Here is a 17,816-nt window from a genome sequence, read left to right as displayed (position 1 = left end):
TAAAGTTATTCCTGGTGCTTGTCTGAAAAAAAGTATATCTAGGTTTGTATAAAGTCCATAATCTATTTCATTATCTTCTAGATATAATACTTTAAAGTCTACATTTTTATAATATATAGGTTCATTAATAAATGTGTCCTTTCAGATTACATTTCATATAGAAAAAGTTAAGATTCCTTTTTTCCTAGGTCCTTATAGTATTTTATTTCTTTGGGTGAAGATGACAATGTTATCTAATTTCAAGTTTTGTAAAGGTTATGCTATGTAAGGGCCTTTCTAAAGTGAAGATTTAATACACTGATGTCAAACTAACCTTAAAATTCTATGAATTACATGTATTGTTACACTTGTATTTTTGTAATCAACTTTTTAATAACTGTTTTTCATTTCTTGCATTTGAAGAATGAAAAATATGGAATATTTCACGAATTTTTGTATCATCCTTCTGCAAGTGCCATGTTAATCTCTGTATTGTTGTCATTTGGGTAGACCTGCTGCTGAAGCATGTAGTATCCTCTAAATGTAAGTAGTTCATGATGCAATCTTTATACAGGCATATATCCTTGGTTGCCTATTTGTAACAAGGAACCATTATTGTTCCTAAAATGCTATTGATCTTATTTCTCTAAATTTCTGTGTTTAGTGGGAAAAACTTATATTGTTTGGTGGATTACTCACATTTGCAATTTTTGTCAATGACTATACTGTCATTTTCATTTTAAATTTGATCATATTTTGAAGCCTTTATAGCTAAGTCCAAAGGTGATGGCTTTTCAAGTACTTACTTATCAACTGAGCTAGCTTTGTGGAGCTAATGGATTCAAAGTAAGCCTTGCTTAAGAGCTACTTCTAAACTTCTGCAGCTTAAAATTTCGCAACGAAGTCTCACTGGCACAAATGTCTTCCAGACCCTTTACCCTTCTTCCATGTAGGAACAAACCAACCAGAATATTTACTCTGACAGCATAGATTGTCTTACTGGAACAAAACTAATCTTAGTTACAAGGGTTCAGAGAGAGATTACCAGTTTAGACTGAATTGTTCAGAATGGAAGGTATTTTATCAAAATATAATTGTTTATTATACCTATCATTTCAAAAGTAGCTAAAGCCAAGAAGATGAAAAAATTGTTCATATGCATGTTTACATAATATCCTGGTCTGTCTACCATCCAATCAGGTAGTATCCCCGGGTCTGAGGATACAAGGTCCCAGTTATCTGCATCATCAGAAAGCAAGGTCAAGACTTCTGACCTTGGCCCATGCAACATGCTAACGAAAAGTAATTCAAGACCCATCTCAATTTCTAATTTCCTATAATATTTCAGCGCCCCAATTCCTTGTAGGAATTAGTAGTAAGCAATTGTGAAATGTAAGGCAACTTAAAATGAAAGATGAGATCACAAAATATGAGAGAAAGTACTGTAGTTCAAACTTTCAATTTACAGATGACCAGCCCATATGAGTAAACAAAATCACAAATGTCACAAATTATTTTTATACCCCTCTCCTAATGATAAATGAAAGATTTCAGTCCAGCATAAGTAGGCCAAAAATAATTCCTGGAATGATAGATCCATAATTGTACTACCAAGGCTAGGAAAACTTGACTTAGAAGTCAAATATAATTTAGAAAACCATTAATTGAGAAGATCCTTAGTGCTTCAAAACACTGGTACTTCAGTAAAACTTAGTTCTGTAGTATAAAAATGTTATCATTCTCAAACCAATGATAACCTACATTTAATATTCTGAAGGTATATTCCTTTTCAAATAAATTTTAAAAATCTTATTCACCAAAATAACACTTGACAAGTAGATAATAGTGACATTAAAAGTTTTTCAAGTGTAGGAATCAAGTTACCATAGAGATGATTTATTTACCAAGCATAAATGCCAAGTAAGTTCAATCATTCATTAAAGTGTAGAAATAGTATCTCCCACCATTTGCGTTGTTCAGTAGGTGCCTTCCAGAAATCTGTTAAATAGATCAGCCTTCCATTATTCAAACCTAAATATTAGCTAATAAAGTAAATTTCATCACATAAGAAAGTAAAGTTTAAAGTCACTAATAGTTGCCTTATCATGTATTGCCTTATCATATGTTTTCCCTATCTGTCTAGCATAGCAAGGAATATGACTTTAAGTTTTGCATAGGGGTACTCATCATAGATGTGACAAACATAAAATCTGTCTTCTATTTCTATCATATTCCTCTACAGTAGTAAATATTAGTTTTCTTCTTTTTCCAAAACTTATAGCTAGTAGAAAATATCATCCCATGTAAAATAAAATAATCACACACTATTGTACAAAGCCATTTATAAAAACTGGTAGTTACGTATAAATTCTAAGCGATTTTTAAACTTCCTTGTTGACTAAAGATTAATCTTCCAAAAAGATGAGAATAAAATCAGGTCTAGGTTCTTCACGTCTCCAGTCTCGCAAATTGTTATTGCAGTTCAAGTGTATGCAGGATTGAAACTCCATGGAAAGTAACCAAACCTTTCAAATTATTAACAGACAGTTTAACAGAATGACTATCAGGAAGTTGAAACCAGAAAGAAATAATAGTAAAGACATAAAATGAATGAAAAATGGAAAAGAGGCAAGTACAGCTAGAATACTCAATGTACACAAGTAATAAAGGAAATGGTAAATCTGAAATAAATCTTGGAGAAAGGGTTGGTTCAGACTGATAGAAGGAGTGACTCTGATCCAGGAGCATTTGACAATTAGATAGACATATTTAATTGTAACACACTTGCACAACCTTTTGAAATTCAGTTAAAAACACAACTACAAACAAAAACACACAAAAATCACCACCAAACAGCAATCTCTAAAGTGTGTGTATATTATCTCACAAAATTTTAAGCAGTTAATGAAAGGCAGTCTTTGGAAAAGCAAACAAAGATGTTCAAAGAATACAGTTTGTGGTAGGGGAGAATTTTGAACAGATATAAATAGATTGTTAAAGGTTATAAATCATCTACATGTACTGGAAATATTTTCTTCTGTGTGTATTGTTTGTCTGAACTGGTTACTCCAGTCCTCAGCCACACTTGATAGCTTGTGAAAATAGAATGGAAGAAACAATATCAGGAACCCATTACACCACTGGAGAGAAAACAGTCCTCTATGGTTTCTCTCATCTCTCTTCACTACTCTTTTCTCATACTTTTAATAAAATCAAGTCATTTTGAATTATATCTTTCCTTCTTTTTCAGAGAATTATGTTTGGTAATTAAATGTCAATTCACAAATTTTGATGTCTTTTTTTTTAAGAACTTTGAATTTAAATTCCACTGCAACCTTGTTTCACACCGTGAGAGTACATTTCCTGGGTAAGGAAAATTCTCAAGGGAAGCTAAAGGATTTACTGCAAGGTTTGTGAGGTTTGTTTGTTTAGTGTGAAAATGAGCCATATTCGCCCACATTGCTCCCTCTCAGCTAAGTCTCCATGGATTTCTTTGCATGAAAGCCTATTTTCCCAGGCAATTTTAAATTTTCTTGATAGGCTAAGTTGTTAAAAAGTTTGAACAATTAAAATTTACCTGTCATTAAATTTAAAACTCTTTTGAAATTCCTTTATGAGAATCGCGAATTCAACAATCCTAATTCCACCTTTACCATCAAAAACAGTTAACATATGTTTGCATGATATAGTGTCCATGAAACTAATATTTTTTAGTGGCTTTGTTATGCGTATATATGACCATATAAGCTGATGCTGACCAACATGAACTCCAAGATATGGAGAGATATTTATTTGCGGTTGTTGTTTTTGATGTACTATGTGATTTCTATTTTCTTTGAGATTTTCCCCTATGGTTTATCCCCTGGGGTGTTTGATTTTGGTGCCCTGTGTATTGTGTATACATTTACATTAATTAGGGAAGGGAACAGGAACAACAAAATGGCGAGACAAAGGACAAAGGGCAAACCAATGCAATAGCAATACTCACAAGACAATAAGTTGGAAATGTACATTACAACTTGTGAGGGATATTGGGATGAAGGAAAAATTGTGAGAAAGATTAAAGAGGGGATAACAAGTTTGAAAATTTATATATTCACTACCTTACAATGGCTGTAACCCCACTGCACATCATTTTCACATTAAAATTAAATTTAAAATATAAGCTGATGAAATAAAATTTCACTGTTTTGCTATTGTAAATATTATTCTTTATGTAGTAAATTTTAAAAATCGGTATTATTTGGCATCTAATTTGAATTATTTACCTCTTCTTTATCAGAGGTTGATCAACTTGAATGATATCCAACTAGACAATTTTTTCACAATATACATGCCAATATTTTGAAAATAGAATAAATTTAGTACTTTCTTATACTAAAACAGAAAACAGTTTAATTCTATGGAAACCCATAACTTTTAAAAGTAAATAAGTTGTCAAGAGGACAGAATGTATGTGTTCTTCAAAATTCCTATGATTAATAACTACTCATTTTCCAATTCTGAACATTCTGTACCTGAGAGATTCAAAATATACCTGTTTGCATGTTATGTAATTCTGCAATAGATACATTTTCCAATGGGGTGTTACAGACTGAGAAGTGAACAGAAAAAAGCCACATTCTGGTATAGGATAAAACTATGAAGCATGTTATAATTAATTCTTCAAGAGTAGCAGTTGTTTCTCAGATTAAGCTATTATTTCTATGACCATCAATCACAAGATTTATGCCATAAAGTCATCCTAGACCAACAGTTTCCAACTTTTAGGGTGCACCTCAAATTTCCCTTAATTCACATCAAGAATAGCTAATCTCCATTGTGAAAATACACTGCACCTCTGCTAATGTGATGCCTTCCGTGTTCTGGAAATAACTCCGCAATTAACTGTGTTGCATGATTTTTCCTCTACTGGTATTCTTGCAAATATTATTTATATTTATACTTTTTAAACTATCATACATAATGAGGATGCTAAGGTTGGAAGATTACAGTTCAAAGCCCACTGAACTAGGTTCTGAGAGGAGACTTGAGCTGGGGCAGCTTCTTTACAGGTTTTGTTTTTGTTTTAGGGATTATAGAAAAAAAAAATCCTTGGCTCCAACCAGCCCAGTTCTTGGAATGAAAAGAATGTCTCTGGGTCCCCCTCCCCTTAACAACTTAACCCACCTTTGTTCTGTTAAGGAATGACCAATTAAACAGACAGCCATGGATTCGATCCCTTTAATAATGATTACTTTACTCTCTTACTATCTCTGGTCCCTATCTATGTAACAGTTTTAAACGTTTTGAAGAACGTTCACTTGAGGACTTTCTAACATTAAAAATTATCACTTGATTCTAGTCTTACACAGGACATATTTTCTATTGTTTTCTAACTTTTCTACATATTCTCATATTTGCTTCATTTGTGTATTTGTGTGTGCAAATATAAGTGCCTCTATGTATGTGTATGTCTGTATGTATGTATGCAAAAGCCTCAAGCTCTTATTCAGTAATCTTGCTCATGACTGGTATTCCAATACTTGAGCAATTCTTCCAATCCAACTTTTGGCTGGTTAATTATAGATAGTTTCTCAAAGACTGTTCTGCTCAGGCTGGATGAAAACTGAACTTCCTAGACTTCTTTACATTCTTATTTCTCCAGTAGTAACAACTTACAAACATTTTGTGAGTCTAAAGGCTAAGCTGTAGCATAGATTTTTAACTCAAGAATTCATATAAAGATAGATGAACATGCACATTACATATGCTGAGTGTACACTGTGAGAAATGTGATCTTAAGCTGGGTGGTGGTGAGATCTTCGGATAGTTTTCAAACCAGCTCGGGCAGGAAAGTCCCAGAGATTCTTTTTCCAATTAACTACAAGAAAACTGAAAGTGGCACTGTGGCTCAAGTGATAGAGCATTAGCCTTGAGCTGAATACCAGAGGGACAGCTCCCAGGCCCAGAGTTCAAGTGCCAAGACCACCACCAAAAATAAAATATATAAGTAAAGGAAAGAAAAAAATGTGGTCTTATCCAACAGTTCATGATTAGTATAATCCCTGCTCTCTCAGGATGGATTTTTTTTCCAGTTAAGTTCATGCTCTTATATCTGATTTGCATTGGAAACTTAATTATGCTTCCATTCTACTCTCTACAACGTTGCATGATGAGCAAGCATGATTTAGAAGGGGAGTGGCCTCATACTTCGTGTTCTATGTAGGAGTAATGCTTTCTCTGTATCACTCTCATAAATCTACATACTGGACTTGGCTTTATTGTTTCAATGTTGTCTTATTTGTAGAATCTTCTATAGTGTATTGAACCCTTACACTTAAACACAAATTTCTCTTTCTCCTATTATTGCTATTGTTTCCTTACTGTTAACTCATGTACACTTGGAAAATAATGTGCAGCACATACACTCAAAAAAAAATGATCTGAGAAACTTCTTCCCATTTAAAATTCGCCTTAATTTATAGAGAATTTCAAAAGTTTGAACTCAATATACTCATGGATAATGTATTTATAAGCAATATAATTTCATATTTTCTCTTAACTAAGTTGTCTCTGAAACACCTGTTACCTCAGGTCAGGGTGTCCTTGTGTTATTTCGGTGAAGCAAGAAAACATTCATTATACCTCAGGTAGCACCATAGATTGTTCCTGAAAGTAACTGTTACTGGATGTGGAAACTGATCCCAGGAGAGGAATGGAACATAGAGGATTGACAAAGTTCAAGTTAACTTGTGCTTTCCTTTTGACTGTACAAGAAAAAAACCCAAGGCTTGAAGGGAACTCTGTCCCTGACTTTTTCGTGTGTGTTTTTACTCATATATAACTTTTCTGTAAACTTCTAGTTGAGAGTATTACAAAGAGAAATAATGTGTCATTTGAAGGCTAGCATAGAACAAAAGGAAATAACGTTGATTTAAATATGTTCTACTGCAGGGACTGGGAAGGTGGCTCAGTGGTAGAGCGCTTGCCTTGCATGCATGAGGCCCAGTTTCGATTCCTCAGCAACACATAAGCAAAAAGTAAGCCAGAAGTGGTGCTGTAGCTCAAGTTGTAGAGTTGAAGAGCTGAGGGACAGCGCCCAGGCCTAGAGTTCAGGACCACAACTGTTCCCCCCCCCCCAATAAAAAAACATCCTACTGCAAAAAAATAAAGACATGGAGGTTTTAAAGTGTCTTATGGATGGATATTTCACCCCTGACATGATTCTCTTGTTTCAGGAGTCAGTTATCAATTCTTTTTGTTTGGTCCTAAATTCTCCAGAGCAATAAGGATTCCAAAAAAGCATCCAGTGAGTATCATCAGCAAATAGCCTCTTCTCAGACCAGTACTCCTTTAAAGAGGGTCCCAATGAAATATCTGGGGTTTTTTTTGCTTGTTTTTTTAGTTTGTGTTGGTTATGGGGCTTGAACTCATAGGCTGGATCCTGTCCCTGAACATTTTTCTTTCCTGCACACCTACCCCAAAGCTAGTACTCTACTGCTTGAACCAAAACTCCACTTGTGGCTTTTTTGCTGTGTAATTACAGATAAGATTTTGACAGATTCTCCTGCCAGGGTTGGCTTCGAACTAAGATAGTAAGAAAGCCAAGTGACATCAATTGTATAGATGTCTCTTTTCCAACAAGAAATATTAGATGAAGTTTATTGTAAAGCTAATATTTGACATTTTTTTCTTTTTCTTTTATTGTGAGAATACCGTACATAGGAGTTACAATTACTCAGGCAAAATAACGAGTACATTTCTTATTAAGCATTGTTGCCTCTTCTTTGTTTCCCCTTCCCTTCCCTTCCCATCCCTTCCCATACTCCCCCTCTCCCCCACCCCATTCTCCTCCCACACCAAAGTTGTAAAGTTCGTTTTTCCACATAACGACTTGTACATCTCATTGTTGCAATGGGTCCACCTGTAACCCTAGTTAAACGATTTGGTTTTAGAGAATATGTCCAGCAAAGAATCCATAACATAACTCTGCAAAAGTAAGTGCACTGAATCATTTTGGAATTAATTTTGTTTTCTTGGGAAGATTATTTATCTTGTCATTCCTTTTGGGGAAACTTAAAGTCATATTTCAGTTTTTTGTTGGTTGTAGGGTTTGAGCTCTGATCCTGGGCACTGTTCCTCAGGTCTTCAGTTCAAGTTGAGAGCACTACCACTTTAGCTACAGCACCACTTCCGATTTTTTGGTGGTTAATTGAAGATTAGGGTCTCATGGACTTTCCTGGCAAGGCTGGGTTTGAACCACAATCCTCTGTTCTCAACCTCCTGAGTAACTATGATTACAGGTGTAAACCACCAGCACCCATTTCATATTTGGATTTATGTGAACTGAATGACACTGTGTACACAAAGAATGGAAATTTTAACCAAATGATGACATTGCAGCTTTTCAGAAAAATTGAGGTAGCAGTAAATATGTCCTCCTTTTCCATTTTGTTACATTAATGAGTCATGAGCTATGGGACCCTTACATTAGCATCTTGTGACATCTGTATAGGTGTATTTATGATCAGGAAATGTTCATAGAGAAATATAGAAAGACTGAGATTTTTAGAAAACAAAGGAGATAAGGTGTGAAAGAACAGCATAGAAGGAGATACATTTACCACACAGAGATTAAGAACTAGCCTAAGAGATTTAGAATGCTAAAGGCAATGAGGAAAAGCCTAGTTGACAACTAGTTCTTCAATTACCAAAAATGGTTCTCTAGACCAGTTTCTGGTATACATTTTTTACTGTCGTTTATTCCTTCCATCTGGAGTTATTCATTTTCTTTCACAACTATTAATTAGCCTCTGCCTTTTTGGTGCCAAAACTGACCAAAAAGATTTCAAAATCACACTTAGACTACTTTTCCCTTTGTGATTAACAGTGATGACACAAAATCCTGGAATCCTGAATTTCCAGAATTAATCTTCTTTGACATCTAAGCACATTCCTGTCATTAATTGGTGTGACTTAATGAACAAAACTTTTTTCAACACAGTATCCTAACATAAATATAGTACATGAATTAGGGACTATTTTCAGGTGTCAGTATGGAAGGAGCTATTATATATTTCAAGTATGCATTCTTTATTTTCCATTTAATAATTTTTTTCCCAGTCCAGGGGCTTAAACTCAAGGGTAAGTAATTATTCCTGAGCTATTTTTTTTCTTAAGGCTAGCACTCTACCACTTGAGGCACAGCATTCCTTCCAGTGTTTTTCATTTTTATGTGTTACTGAGGAATTGAACCCAGGGTTTCATGCGTGCTAGGCAATCACTGTACCATGAAGCCACATTCCCAGAACCCTAAATGACTTTCTTAAGAAGACATTACATTTTCATTCCATAACTATGTATCATAAGTTTAGCCAGGTGCTAGAAAATGATGTACAAAGGAATACAATACAATAAGTCCAGTAGGCTGGATGGAAAATGTATTTCACGGTCTAGCCAGGGCACAGTGGGGCTTACCTCAGGGAGCTGTTTCAAGTCTGAGCGAAATAGCTCCTGACCCACAACCCACCTCCAGGATGAGAGGGTCATCTTGGATTCCAGCCACATGGTGATGCTATGCCCCCTTCTCCAGCACCCATTCAACCAGGTCTTGTGAAAGAGAGAGAGAAAAGTCAGAATTACAATTAAGTTGGGTGCCGGTGGCTCAGAACTCTAATCCTAACTACACAGGAGGTTGATATATGAGGATCATGGTTCATATCCAGCCCCGGCAGGAACGTCTATGAGACTCTTATTTCCAAAGAACCACCAGAAAACCAGAAGTGGTGCTGTTGGCTCAAGTGGTAGAGCACTAGCCTTTTTCTGAGGAGCTCAGGAAGAGCGCCCATGCCTAGGCTTCAAGCCACACAACTGACAAGAAGTGGACTACCTACCACAAGAAGTGGATTGAATAGCACCCATTGTCCTTGGGAGCATGATAGTGAAGTCATGCCGAACTTCCTGTGAAGTTGCAGCTATAAGAAGTTCCCCTGGCTTCTCTGTGCCTTGGCTTCCCCAGCTGCAAAACTCAATACAGTGAAGCATCCCCTTCCTCATGGGGATAGGGTAATGATGAAAGAGAGAAATGTTTTGTTTCATAATCCTCACCTGTTGCACAATTAATAACTGGCCCCACCTGAACCCTTTCCGGGTATCTTCCTATCATTTGCTCACAGAATTGCTGAGAACCTTCTCTGAAGGCCACTCCCTCTGTGCCAAGCCATGCTCCAGGGATCCCTCTGTATAAATCCCTTGTTTCCTCAAAACTATTCTGTGAGGAGAATGAGGTCTGATTTTTGCGGCCCTACCCAGAGCTTCACCTCTGGTCAAGAATCGGATGCTGTTCGGATGCTGTGGACTAAAAGTTTGGGATAATCCATCTAAATCGATAACTGAACATGGCGCTACATGTCTACCATCCCAACTACAGAGGACCAGATAGGAGGACCTCGATCCAGTCCAGCCAGAGCATATATTGAGTCTCTGTTTCAGAAATGCCCAACACAGAAAGGTGGCTCCTCAGAGCCAGGGAGAGGAAACCAGAAGGTTTGCATGGTGCCCCCAGAGGGGTGTCTGACCCCAGGTAGTGGTGATTTGGGGGCAGCCACTCACCTGTGCTGCTGGGAGAAGCTGCTGGTGGCTGCTCCAGGTGGGTCAAGCAGCAATGGCATTGGCATTGCAAACACATGGGCCAAGAGCAGAGAACCAGGGCCAGGGACCAGGTCAGGGCTTTAAGCGGGCTGGCAGTGCACCATTGGCTGAGGTTTGAAATCCTACACCTTGAGAAGGGGAGGAGGAAGCCAGGGTGTGGGCAGGCATCTCAATTTCCTACTATACTCCAAAGTTGCTTGAGTCTTCCTCAACACTCAGCCACCTCTCCCTTCCTCAACTACTGGTAGTTTTGTAAACTAACAGAGGGAATCCCGGGTGCTACTGGGCAGCATGGAATGTGGGCCTGGCCACCTTTCTTGTATCCCATTGGTCAGAAAGAGCCATGAAAGAATGGGGGTGTGGCCAGAATCCTGTGATGAAAGCAGCATGGGCGGAGACGAGAAGACAGCAGCTCCCGCAGCCCTTTACCCAGGGACCAATGTCCAATTGAGTTGGAGACAAGAGGGTGATCTGCTTTAGCTGGATGGCTGCACAGATTGTTGTGTCTGTCTGTGTGTTGCCAGACCTGGACCTTGAACACGGGATCTGGGCACAGTCTGTGAGCTGCTTTTGCTCAAGGCTTGCCCTCCACACTGGAACCCAGGGCTTCTGGCTTTGTTGACACTGAAGTTTGACAGGCGACTCAAGGACATTCCTGCCTAGGATCAGTTTGACCATGATCCTCCCATCACAGCCTTGTAAGTATCAAGGAGGACTGTTGAGAGCCACTGCTGCCTGCCTAATCATTGGTCTTGCTGATATTCTTGGACAGACTGGTGAGTACCCAATCCCCAGGTTGAAGTGGTGGGAGCTGGAGCTCACAGTTGGACTCTTGGTCCTGCCATCTCCAAATGGCAGGAGATCCTAAGGAACTCATTCCTATCCATATGAATACCAATGGAATGTGATGTATGTCATGATGGAATGGGCAGTTCTTGAATGATTCAAGGATAAAATTATACACAATTATATTATAGGACACTGATTTTAGTTTTAGTTAATTCTTTAGTAAGCATTTAAAAATCACATTCATAAAATGGAGGCATAATGAAATATCTAAGAATTGGGCCTCACATACTGCAAAGGTGCCATTTTTCTGCCAGGACTGGGATTGGAACTCATGGTCTTGGTAAGTCTGTTGCACTGTGTGGGAATGGGAAGCTGGCCTCCTTGAAGTCAAGAAATTCAGGTCTGCTCCTTGGGCCTGAAATAGATCCCCACCACTAGAAAACTTCCTATTCATGTACAATTCACATATATGATTTATATATATATATATATATATATATATATATATATATGTTGACTCCATATTGCATTCAGTGTAGTTATTTTATTTTTTTTTGTTTTATTCATGTATTGACCTGTTATTTTATTGACTATTATGGAACATAAAACTTTGATTACATTGATTACACAGGATATATGTCTGCATATGTATTCCACTTCATACCTGACACCCAGGACTTTCACAGAAAAGGAAAACATGTGTCACCATCATCTTCTTACTCTACGATTCATTTTTGGGAGTGCTGGCATCTGAACTCAAGGCATACAAGCCTACAAGGCCCAATTCATGAATGGGTGTTAGCATGCCATCCTGGGGCAAATTGAGCTGACAGGCTGTTCCCAGGACCTCAGATCAAGCACCAAGGGTTACCAAAATAAGAAAATATTGACATTCAGATGGAAGTATACTAATAAATATATATATCTTTATAGCGTGTCAGAGATGCCTTTACATTATTCATTTATATAGACTACATTCTTACCAATTCCTGGGTATTAATACTCCATCCATGTAATTAATGTAATGTAATTAATTAATTGTATTCATCCTTAAATTATTAATGAAATCAGTGTTCTGATATTATTGTGTTCCTTTAAGTAATAATATTCTTTCAAAGCTTAATAAATATTAAATAAAATCAATCAGCCTCCTGAAATGAAGCTGTCTAATTTTATAGGAGCATCATTTATGATTAATTCATTCAACCGTGACTTTGACAACATTCCATTGTTAATTTTATGGATGGCAACCATTTTCTTAGTATCTCCTGAAATTGGTTGGTGTCAGGATGGGGATTCGAAATCAGGGCCTATGTTGCCACGTAACAATGAAAGGTGAATTACCCTTTGCATCAGTGTCATTCAGACCCATGAGGGTCACCATGCAAAGGAAGAAAACAGAAAAAGGCCATATTTTTTCTGTGCATTGCTTTCCCTACAAGGCCTGGGGGTCTAGGATCCCAGGAGGAGCCGTAGATCTAGTGGTTGCACCCCAGGGTAGGGTGATCGAAGCTGAGGCAGAGTTGCCACGACCTGAGTTCAAGCGCCTTATTGAGAAAAATATATAAACATTTAGCTCCCTGGCTTGCAATTCACGCTGCTTATTCTTCCAGGCTTTGGATTTGAACTCAGGATCTGGGTAAATCTGGAGCAATGTGGATGAAGGGGAAGATCACCATACTTGAAGATAAAAAACTCATGCCTGTTCACTAGTCCTGAATTCAAGCCCCAGTCCTGGAAACATACTATTTAGATACATTGTAAAAATAGGATTTATACTTACCTATAGATATTCAGTCCATACATGTTTTGTGTGGTTGTTCTTGTATTTTTTGTTTTATTCATTTATTTATCATTGATTGTACTGTGATAAAACCCCTTTCATTTATTACATTGATGACATCTTATCACAGAGCATCTAGATTTATAGAAATGTTCTCCATCATACCAGGATTCTCAGGGTCACCCAGGATATTCAGAGAAAAGGAAAACAAGTTTCACACTTGGCTTCTTACTCCACGATCCACTTGTTGGTAGTGCTGGGATCTTAACTCAGGGTTTAGTAGGACCAATTGGCCAATAAGTCAAGGTGATCACACTATCCTGTGAGCAACTAATGACCTACACCATTCCCAGGATCTGACATTGATCTCTAGGGTGGTCCACTATATTCATAAGTTCATAATTTAAACATATGATCTATATTGACATACATGTGTGTACAGCATCTTGTATTCAGTGAACTTCTTCTCTTTATTTTGTATCTACTTCATGGACATATTGTGTATTTTACTAAGTATTGTGACAGGATGACATTGATGACAGCCTGTTCCCATGGTTATAGGGTTGCCTATGAATTCCCCTTCCTAGTTGATACTCAGAACTTTCACAGGAGAGGAAAACGTGTGCAACAACTGGCTTCTGACATCAGGATGAATCTTTTGTTAGTGCTGGGATTTGAACTCAGGTTTGTATAGCTCTGTTGCACTGAGGGAGAAGGGGAAGCTCACCATCCTTGAAGACTAGAATGTCAGGCCTGGTCCAGGGCCTGATTTGAAACCCCAGCACTCGACAAAATAGCAAGCCCACTTTTTTTAAACATAGGATCTCTCTTTACCTACAGGTGTGGTATGCATCTTACATTCAGTGTAGTTATTCTTTTTATTATTTGACTTATTCATGGATGAATTGTGTATTTTATTGAGTATGGTGACAGATATAACTGTGCTGACATGGATGACAATGTATTCCCATGGCTATAGAGTTGCTTATATAGCATTTTCCATCCTCAATGAGACCCAGGGCATTCACGGAACAGGAAAACATGTGCAACCCTAGGCTTTTCACATCAGAATGAATCTTTTGGCATGCTGGAATTTGAACTCAAGGCCTAGCAGGCCCAATTGGTGAATGGGTCATGGTGAGCACATGACCCTGTAAGCCACTAAGGAGGTAGGCTGTTCCCGGGACCTAAGATGGAGTCCTGGTGGGGGCCAATATTGTCATAAATTCATAATTAAACAAAGGATCTATATTTCCAAACATGGGTGGGCAACATCTTGCGTTTGGTGTAGTCATTCTCTCTTTATTTTGTGTCTTATTCATTGATGTATTGTGTATTTTCCTGAGTATAGGTTGACAGATATAACTGTGGTGAACTGGATGACAACCTATTCCCATAAGTATAGAGTTGCTTATACCTTCTCTATCATAGCTGAGACCCAGAATTTGCACAGCACATGAAAACAGGTACAACAACTGGCTTCTCACATCAGGGTGAATTTTTGGCAGTGCTGGGATTCGAACTCAAGGCCTAGGAGGCCCAACTGCCCAATGGCCACTTGATGACAGCAGACTGTGAGACAGGAAGAAGCTGGGCTGTTCCCAGGAACTGAGATCGAGCCCCAGGGAGACCAAAATAGTCCTCAATGTATCATTGAAATATGGGATGTAAATTCACATCCGTGTGTGTACTGCATCATATATTAATTGTAGTTATTGTCTTTATTTTGTATGCTATTCATGGATATATTGTGTATTTTCTTGATGATATGATGACAGGTATAACTCGGCTGACATGTATAACAACTTATTCCCCTGACCACAGGGTGGCCCATGCATTCTCCATCCTAGCTGAGACCCAGGATTTGCACAGGAAAGGAAAACAGGGGCAACTATTTGCTTGTGACATCAAGATGAATCTTTTGGCGGGTCTGGTATCTGAACGCGGGGCCTAGCAGGCCTAATAGGTGAATGGGTCCACATGAGCACACCAGCCTGTGAGCCATGAAGAAGCTAGGCATTCCCAGTACAAAGTAATAATCTTATAAATATGTGAGAAACAATTGCAAGAAAGAAAAAAACCATTTAAATACTTATCTTGGGGTTAATTTCACCTATTATATTGATCTGGTTTAATCAATTCTCTGCCTTCACTACCAGATTATTTGAAGAATACATAAGATAATTGCACTGAGAAGTGATTTAGAGAATTAATTCATATGGTTTACTTTTAATTTTTGAGGTAAGTACTTGGATTCAAATTCAGAGCCTTGCATTTGCCAGGCAGGCATCTGACCACTTGAACCATGCCACATCCAGCAATTTTTGCTTTGATTGTTTTTGAGAAAGAATCTTGTATTTGTTTATTCCGAGGCTACATGGATAGTGAACTTCCTAGTTTTATGATTTTGAACATAGGTAGGATGACAGCCACACATTGGCACACCCAGCTTTTATTGATTGAGATGGAGGTCTCTTGTATGTTTTCCAGGTTGACCTTGAACTGCAACTATCGACATTTCCATTTTCAGAGTAGCTAGGATTATAGGTATAACCACCTCATTTGGCTTATTATATATGTTTACGAAAATTCTGAGAGTATGAGAAAATCCTCTAGAGTTACTAACCATATCCTGATTCTAGGTGATACACTAATGATTATTCTGTCAAAACCTTTTTGACATTATTCTGACAATTTTTTTTTTTTTGGGTCCGGTCATGGGGCCTGAACTCTGGGCCTGGGCGCTGTCCTTCAGCTCTTCAGTTCAAGGCTAGCGCTCTACCACTTTAGCCACAGCGCCATTTCCGGCTTTTTTCTTTTTGCTTATGTTGTGCTGAGGAATCGAACCCAGGGCCTTGAGCATGCAAGGCAAGCGCTCTACAACTGAGCCACCTTCCCAGCCCCTCTGACAAACTTTTAAAAAAAATTTTTTGCAAAATACCATACAGAGGGGTTACAATTACATGGGCAAGGTAATGAGTACATTTCTTATCAAGCATTGTTGCCTCCTCCTGTTTCCCCTTCTCATCCCTTCCCATCTCCCCTCTCCACCCCTGCAACACCCTGTCCCTGGCAAAAGTTAAGTTCCTCATTGGACATAATGATTTGTGTAGCTCATTGTTGCAATGGGTCCAATGTATCCCTATTTAAAGGTTGGTTTTTGCCCATTGCCTCAACAAATTATACCAACATCAAATAAAATGGAAGGATGGGGTTATACCATGGGGGAGGGACATATAAAGCAACAAAGAAATAATATTATAAATATGGTAGAAACAATTGCAAGAAAGAAAAAAACATTTCAATACTTATCTTGGGGTTCATTACACCTAACATGAACTTAACTTACCTTTTCTGCTAGTCTCAAAAATATACTAGTTATTGCAAATAAAGGAAACCATGGGAACTATATTTTTGGACCTGGCTTAATTCACTTAATTTTTTCCAAGTCTTTCTACTTCCTAACAAATGGGGCAATGTCATTCTTTCTGATAGAGGTATAGAATTCCATTGTGTGTATCTACCACATTTTTTAGATCCATTCATCTAATGAGTGGCATCTGGGTTGGTTCCATATCTTACCTATGGTAAATAATGTTGCAATAAACATAGTTGAGCTGGTAGCTTTAGTATGGCCTTGTTTGTGATCATTTGGGTAAATGCCCAAAAGTGAGATTGCTGGGAAATAGGGGAGCTCTATGTGGAGTCTTTTGAGGAAACTCCATACTACTTTCCAAAGTGGTTGAACAAGTTTACACGCCCACCAACAATGCAGTAAGATTCCTTTCGGTCCCCATCTCTTCCAGTATCTGTTGTTATGAGTTCTTGATTATAGCCATTCTAACTGGGCTGAGGTTGTACCTCAATGTTGGGTTGATTTGAATTTCTTTTATAGCTAGAGAGGTTGAACTTTTCTTCATATGTCGCCATCCTTCTTTCCTCTTCAGAGAAGTTTCCCTTTAAGTTTTAGCCCACTTATTTATTGGTCATTTGTTTCTCTGAGGATTTGTTGTTGGGGTATTTAATTTTTTGAGTTCCAGGTATATTTTAGATATGAGACCCTTGTCTGTTCTATGGCTAGTGAAGGTCTTCTCCAAATCAGTGGGCTTTCTATCGATCTTGCTAGCTATGTTCTTTGCCTTGCAGAAGCTCTGCAATTTCATGCAATCCCATTTGTCCAACCTTTCTTTGATTTGTTGTGTTTCTGGGTCTCTATTAAGAAAATTTCGGCCTGTGCCAAGGAGTTCTAAGTTTTCTCCTATTCCATCCTATAATGTTTTCAGAGTGTCTGCTTTGACTCCGAGGTCTTTGAAACATTTGGAGTGGTTTCTGGTGCAGGGTGATATATGAGGATCTAGCTTTAGTTTTCTACAATTGATTAACCAATTTTGCCAGCACCATTTACTGAAGAGGCTGTTTTTCTTCCATTCTAATTATTTAGGTTCCTCATCGAAGATTAGATGGCTATATATGTGTAGGTTCAATTCTATTCCATTGGACCTGAGGTCTGTTCTTGTGCCATTACCAAGTTGTTTTGATTACTAGCACAGTTTGAAATTTTGTATTGATATTCCTCCACTTTTCTTTCTGTTAATGATCTTTTATGCTATTCAGGGTCTTTTATTGTTCCCTA

General features: G+C 37.8%; 1 pseudogene; it reads right to left on the bottom strand.

The window, feature by feature from the left end:
* Positions 1 to 406: 406 nt before the first annotated feature.
* On the bottom strand, positions 407 to 506 carry LOC122100124 (annotated as a pseudogene).
* Between the last annotated feature and the right edge of the window lie 17,310 nt (positions 507 to 17,816).

The sequence above is a fragment of the Dipodomys spectabilis genome, unplaced genomic scaffold, assembly GCF_019054845.1.
Source record: "Dipodomys spectabilis isolate Male_0828 unplaced genomic scaffold, ASM1905484v1 ptg000565l, whole genome shotgun sequence".
In the NCBI taxonomy this organism is placed as follows: domain Eukaryota; kingdom Metazoa; phylum Chordata; class Mammalia; order Rodentia; family Heteromyidae; genus Dipodomys; species Dipodomys spectabilis.
This window is presented reverse-complemented; position numbering and strand designations above follow the sequence as displayed.